Here is a 7817-nt window from a genome sequence, read left to right as displayed (position 1 = left end):
GACCCCGGTCCCGACCCCCTGCTCGGCGGCGGCGGGTTTCTGCGTAGTGAGGAGAGCTTTCCCTCACTCGCCCCGCCGCCTCCTTCTGCGAGATGGTGCACTCGCAGAAGTCGAGCATAGCCTTCCATGACTCATCGCTGCCAAGCATCGACGCCACGATGCCAGGCAGCGACAAGTCAGGTCCTATCTTTGCGACCAGGACACGGCGCTGCACCTCCCAAGCGGGGCAGACAGCGAGCGTATGCTCCGCCGTGTCCAGGTCGTGTCCACAATGGTGACACCTCGTCGTCGGCTCAGCCCCTATCCGGCGCAGGTACTTCCCGAAGCATCCGTGCCCGGTCAGCACCTGCACCAGACGAAAGGTGAGACGTCCTTCGCCACGATTCACCCAGTCATCAAAGACCGGGTAAACCGCCTCGACGGTCCGTAGCCCCCACGTGGGGTTGGCCAATCGCCTCGACCACGACTCGAGCACGGACCGCCGAGAATGGGCCTTCCGCGCCCGCAGCTCACCTTCGGGGAGACGCGCCACGCCCCGAGCACGAAGCTCGCTGCGCCACCGATAGTCGGCAGCGAGCGACTCCGCCTCCAGCTCCCATGGCGGCGTCCCCGCCAAAACACACGCCGCCTCGAAGGAGACGGTGCGATATCCGCGAATGACCCTGATGGCAACGGTGCGCTGCGGCCGGCGCAGGAACCGAGCCATAGTGGCCCGGTTGCGCGGCTCAGCCCACACAGGTGCACCGTACAGGGCCATCGATCGCACCACCCCCGCGTAGAGGCGGCGCACAACCTGATCCGGTCCCCCAATATTCGGGAGCAGCCGGCTCAAAGAACCGGCCGTCCCCATCAATCGGGGGACCAGCTCCGCAAAGTGAGCACGAAAAGCCCACCGGCTGTCCAACACGAGGCCGAGGTACTTCAACTGCACCCCGACCCCTATCCGGACGCCTCCAACCACGATGTGGGTGCCAACTGGTGGCGCCCTCCGCGGCCCGTGAAACCACAGAGCCTCGGATTTACTGAGCGCCACGTCGAGACCCAGCCTCCTTATCCTTCCGACGACGAGGGCCACTCCCGCTGTGGCGAGACGGGCAGACTCCCTAAAATCATCCCCCCGGGCCACGACCAACGTGTCGTCCGCGTAACAAATAACGCGGAGGCCCGGGAGGAGGGCGCCCCTCAGCACCCAGTCGTACCCGATATTCCACAAGAGGGGGCCGAGAACCGACCCCTGTGGAACACCACGCACGACCGGAAAACGATGAAGGGTCCCACCGTACCCGGTACATACGACCGACCTGGCCCCCAAATAGGACCCAACCAGCCGGCGGAGGTAGAGGGGCACTCCATGCCTCTCCAGTGCCCCCCCTATCACGGTCCAGGGCAGAGTGTTAAATGCGTTGGCGATGTCAAGAGACACCGCCAGCGCCACCCCACCCCGAGAAACGGCCTCGTCCGAGAGGGACCGCACGCGAAGAATTGCATCCACGGTCGAACGGCCCTCCCGGAAGCCGTACTGCTCCGCCGACAGGTCAGGCCCCACCCCGACCAGGTGCCGAACGATGCGGGCAGCCAGAATACGTTCCAGCAATTTTCCCGCCTCGTCCAGCAGCACGATAGGACGATACCCGGCGGCTGTATCCACCGGGCGCCCCTCCTTTCTCAACAACACAAGTCTACCCGTCCGCCAGAGCGACGGAAACCGTCCCGACTCCAAGCAGCCATTATATAGCTCAAGGAGCCGGTCCCCCAGGGCACCAAGGGCCAAGGCCAATACCCGGCCGTGGACTCCGTCCGGGCCGGGGGCCGTGTCTTTCGCAGTCATCTTGACAACGGCCACCCGGAGCTCTGCCTCGGTAATACGGGGCACCTCAGCAGGAGCTTGGCCGTCGACGGTGTCAGACGGCCCGCCCATAGCGGGAGGGACAAAACCCTCCCGCTCCTGCGGGAACAACCCCGAAACGATGTCCCGCAGCTGCTGGGGCTGGAGACGCTCAGTCATAGAGGGGGCCCACGGGCGCAACTTGCCGCGTACCAATTTGTATGGGCTCCCCCACGGATCCGCTTCGAGCGCCTCCAAGAGTCTCTCCATGTTCTGCTCCTTGGCCCGCCTGATGGCCAGCCGCAGGGCGTCCTTCGCAGCGCGATATTCGCGGTGCAGCCGAGCTTCCTCCTCCGCGAACGCGACGGGCTCGTCGCGCCGCAGGCGGCGGCGACGGCGGTGTCTAGTGCACCGGCGGCTCGCCCGAATGGAGACCGCACGCAGTCTTGCAATTTCGGGCGACCACCAGGGCGACTGTCGCCGTCCAGAGTGCCGAGGGCCGACCCGGGGCATCGATGCATCACATATGCGGTGCATCGCGCCCCGGAACCATTCGGCCTCGGTTTCCACATCGACAGGTTGTGGGCGCTTGGGCGCCCACGCCGCCACCATAGAGGCCTCCACCAGGAGCTCCCTGTTCAGGAGCTTCAGTGCCCACCTAGGGAATGACCGGGATGCACTCTGCGGGGGGTCAACCCCGCGGGCACCTGCAGCCGGCGTCGGCGCAGGGGCAGAAAGATCGTACCGGATATACCGGTGATCGGACAACGATTCCGCCCCCACCACCACTCTCCAGCCGAGGATGCGCCGTGCGACGGGCGAGCTCGCGAACGTCAAGTCCACGATAGACTCGCCCGCCCACCGCACGCAAGTCGCGATCGAGCCCCTATTAACGATACAGAGACCGACCGCGACCGCCCACTCCTCCAGCAGCCTACCACGAGCGTCCGTGAATGGGGAACCCCAAGCGACAGACTTCGCATTGAAGTCCCCCGCCAGTATCACTGAACGGGGAGCGAGGTGACGAGCGATCACCTCTAGCCCGTCCAGGAACCGCTCGAACTCGACGGTAGGCCGATTCGGAGAAAAGTACACCCCGATCACGACGATATTTTCTAACTGTACCGCGACGATCCCGGGGCCCCTGGTCACCATCGCCAGGGGGGGGACCATCGCGGTTCTTCTGATATGTATGGCCGCCAAGCCATCAACGTCCCCAAACCAACAGTCATCCGCTGGGGGAACGAAGTATGGCTCGGCGACCACAGCCACGTCAATTGACCACTCCGCCATGGTCTGGAGCAACATGTCCTGAGCCCCAGCGGAGTGGTTCAAGTTTCCCTGCAGGAAGCGATAGGTGTGATCCATTAAGACTGAACCACATCCATCGCTCCCTCCCCTACTCCATTGCCCCCGCTATCGGGCGCGAACGCCTCAGCGGGAGACAAAGTGCCAGCCGGTGCTCCCCCGGCCAACCGCTTCTTTTGACGCCGCTTAGCTTGGCGGCGCCGATTTCGTTCTGCATTCTTGCTGGCCGGAGGGCAGGCCTTGCCCCCGGCCCGGTGGTCAGCCTTGCGCCCGGCCGCCGCACATAATAAGCAATGCGGCGCAGCCGAGCACACGGCCGCCTTGTGTCCCGGCTGACCACAGCGAAAGCACAATCCGCTGCGGTCAACCGCACTCGCGCATTTAGCGAGGCAGTGCCCAGTGCTGAAGCATCTGAGGCACCGCCAGGCGCGTGGTTCGAGAAGGCGCACGCGGGCCGCTATCCAGCCCACGCGCAACCTGCCCGGTTCCCCCGACGGTCTCCCGGGCGGAGGAGCAGCCAAGGAGGTGGCCGCCTCTACCGGGCAACGCACCCAAACAGAGCCAGCCCCGGTATAACCGAGGCGCAGCTCGCCTACAGTTATATTCTCCAGGGCGCAGTTGCCCCGGGCGGCAATAGCCGCCGCCACCTCATCCTTGGTGGTGCAGTCGTCCAGGCCGGTCACTCTCAATTCAGCCATTTTGACCGGCCTGTGCACTCGAACCTCCTCCTCAGGCAGAACCGTACGGAGCTTCGCTGCCAGACGCTCCGCGATGCCGGAACTATCGGCACCGGGACACTCTAGTAGCTTGGCCCCATTGGCCGTCAGCCTACAGCGGAGGCCCTCCCCCGCCCCGATCTCGTCTAGATCAATAGCCGCGCGCGCCCGGGAGACTACATCTCCGTATGACACGCCCTTGGCCTCGGCGGCCGGCAGCAGCGTTAAGACCACTGCCGCCGAACGAGGCGCGCGCGACGACTTCTTCTTCGTCTTCTTTTTCTTGGCGGCCACAGGCGCTCGACCCTGTTGGGGAGCAGCCTGAGACGCCGCAGTGGCCGGTGCTCCACCCACTTGGGGAGCTGTCGGTACGGCCCTCTTGGCACCCCGCCGGGCCACCACATTCCACCCCTCGTCCATGTTAGACGGGGGCGGGGGCAGCGGACGGGGTTGAGGCGCTTGCGATGTGCACTTCGCGTTAGCGCCGCCCCCCCGCTTGGCTCTGTCTCGCCCCGGGCCCGCCCTAGTGGCTGGAGCCTGTACGGGGGTGGAGCGGGTCACTGCATCACCCGACACCGCGGCATGTGTAGACGCAGGCCGTTCAGCGTCACTAGCGACAATACGTTTCGCTTCGAGAGCCGCCAGCCCGCCACCCAGCCTTTCCATTACAGCCTGGACGGTGCGATCGATAATCTCGTCCAGGCTGTAGCAATTCGGTTCCGGCAGGCCCACGATCCGTGGCCCCGCGGATCCCTGCTGCCGCTCGACGGCCGTCGCCTCCCTAGACCGCGGCGACGGGAGACGCGAACGCCGCTGTACCGCGCGCGATGGTGGCAGCACGGGCCACGGGTCGCCAGCCGCCGCTGAGGGACAGGGACCCCGAGGGACCCCGGAGACCAGCGGCGACACCGCCGGCACAGATGCCGGAGGAGTCCGCGACCCAGCGGCACGTGGCAACGCGGGCGACGACCTCGTGGCGGCTACCCGCTTGGTAGCAGCAACCCTGCCATCGGGCCGCTGCTGCGCCTGTAGCTGTGCTCGGAGCCTCGAATTCTCCGCCATCAGCTGCACCACCTGGTCATTGGCGGAAGCAACCGAAGGCAGAACCTTCGAGACTCGCGAGACGACTTCCCGCAGCCTGCGGCCAGCAGCTTTGGTTTTGGCACTGGTCGCCGCATACGACTTGACGGTCTTCATGGCCCTGCCTATGACCAAGGCAGGGTCCCGAAGACCGCCCTCCTCCTCTTCTGTCGTCCGCCCGTCCAGCGAGGCGACAGACATCGACGCCGATGACGGCGCCGGTGACGGTGCGCCCTTCCCCCGAGCGGGTCTCCCTTTAGGAGGCGGCATCTCCTCCGCGGCAGAGGCCGAATCGGAGACTACCACCACTTTCTCCGGTGGGGCATCCGTGTCAGAGGACGACGTTTGCCCCTCCCCTTCGCGGGAAGAAAGTCCCCTCGACTTTCTCTTCCGCCTAACTTTCCCTTTCGGGCCAGCCGCCTCACAGTCGCTGACGAGCGCAGAGCGCGTCGAGCCAGCGCTGGCACACCTCGGTTCGACGGGTTTTCCGCTGCCCGTCGCACAGCCCCCTTCATCGTGGCATGCTTTGCCCCCCAGAATACGTGGGGCAGCATGCTCCCACCGAGGTGGAAGCACGGAGGGATTCTCCACCTAGAGTGGTACCCTCCTGGGGTAATTTTTTCGTTAAGTCTGCCATCATTTATTTATTCCTTTATTATTTAACCAGGGGTCGGTCCCCTGGGACGGCCCTCACGACTGGACACCCTCCAGCCACTCATCCCATCACCGGGCACGTCACAGGCTTAGGATTAGGGCATTTTTTATAGAGGTTTGCATCCTCGCGGCCCCTACTAGGCAGCGGCCCCCGCCCCCCACCAAGTGGGGATTACGGTATGGGACAACCCTTGGGACTAGACTCCCTCCAGCCATTCATCCCATCGTCAGGTGTCAAAAACTTGGGATTGGGGCATTTTTTATAGAGGTTCGCATCCTCACGGCTCCTGCTAGGCAGCAGCCCCCGTCCCCTACTCGGTAGGGATTGCGGTGTGCTTCTTCGAAGCCACGCCGGTAAACCGGTACCCCCCTTTGGGGGGCCTTCCCCTGTAGCCGCCAAGAGGCAGCCGGGGACATGGCAACCAGCGACCGGAAGGGAGTGCCCTCCGGTTCACTTCTCATCCACGTGGGGTCTACCATTACTGACAGACCCACACGTCTGACCACGGTGTGGCCACGCCGGCGTACCGGTACCCTCCTCTGGAGGGCCTTCCCCTTTAGCAGCCAAAGAGCTGCCGGGGACATGGCCTAGCATTCAAGAGGGCTCCAGAAGGGAGCCATCTCCCGCTTCACGCACCCTTTGTCCAGCAAAGGTGGGAAAACGGGAACACGGTGTGCAGTCCTCTTTGTTCGCGGCACCCCTGTGCAGACAACGCTGCTCCACGGTATCGGGGTGCACGCTTAAGCCCCACCGCCGCGACAAGGCGAGACCACGTTCGGTGGGGTCCGGTAACCACTTAACACTAAGTGGGCCGTTTTACTGGTGGTAGGACCTCTTGTGAGCCCACACGGGTAGGTACCACCACCCTGCCTATTTCTGCCGTGAAGCAGTAATGCGTTTCGGTTTGAAGGGTGGGGCAGCCGTTGTAACTATACTTGAGACCTTAGAACTTATGGTAGTTTTCTAATTACAGAGCATAATGCGACTCAGTGACGCACAATGCCGAATTATGCTGAAGGTTAATTGGAACGTGAATTAGTTTTTAAATGCATCAGCAGAGTGCGCTAAGTTAGCACAGTTTTTATTAACATTGAATATTTCTAAGAAACTACGACGAAACGAAAGCCTTACAATTTTTTTCAACATTACTAACGATAATATAAACAAAATTTCGATCAATGCCAACTTAAAGAAAAAACACTTGTCAATTTTCTGTCACTGAGTCGGTATCGATTGCGAGTATCACGCGAGAGCAGTACTTTTGAGAGTGCTCGATTGTGCGAAGCGTTGCTGTAGTTGGAACATTCAACGTTGAGCATTATGCCGCATAATGCGCTCTTGTGCTGTAATTGGAAAACTACCTATATCTCAAGGTAGATGGCGCATTTACGTTGTAGATGTCTATGGGCTCCAGTAACCACTTAACACCAGGTGGGATGTGAGCTCGTCCACCCATCTAAACAATATTTAAAAAAAAAGAGCTCGTCTACCCACCTAAGCATTTAATAAAAACGATAATCTATACTTAATATTATAAAGAGGAATGATTTTTTTGTTTTGTTTGTTTGTATTGAATAGGCTCCGAAAGTACTGAACCGATTTGAAAAATTATTTCACTGTTTGAAAGCTACACTATCCCCGACTGACATAGGCTATGTTCTTTTAAAAAAAATAGGGATCCTTACTAAAACTCCAATAATGTTAATATAATAATGTTAATTAATTAGAAAAATAATAAAAAATAGATAAAAACAAATATTATTTAAATGAAAATAAAAGTGCATTAAAATAATAATAATTATTCAAACTACCTTTATAATTTTATATTTTTAGAATCCTGACGCAAATATAAGTGTATAAATATAATGTGTGTGTATTATAATTTTTTGTTTAGATATTTTTGTTAAAGACCCGAGCGAAGCCGTAGCGGGCCGCTATATGATATACGTTTGAGTAGAATAAACATTTCAACGATGCGGCCGCTAGTTTGAAGCTGGACAAGCGGCCCGCTCCGGCTCCGCTCGGGTCTTTACCAAAAAAAACAACGATAACGACAAGATATTTGACGTTGTTTTATTTTTTAAAATAAAAGAACACTTGTTGCGGCATGACTGTAATAGTTAGACATATGCTATAACATATAACGGCCGTCTGGTGTAGTGGTAAGTGACATGGTCACTACACAAGGGGGTTGCGGGTTCGAATCCCGCCAAGGGAGGATATTTGTATGATA

Source organism: Bombyx mandarina, chromosome 05 (assembly GCF_030267445.1).
Source record: "Bombyx mandarina strain Sakado chromosome 05, ASM3026744v2".
Classification (NCBI taxonomy): Eukaryota; Metazoa; Arthropoda; class Insecta; order Lepidoptera; family Bombycidae; genus Bombyx; species Bombyx mandarina.
Note: the sequence above shows the minus strand (reverse complement) of the source record.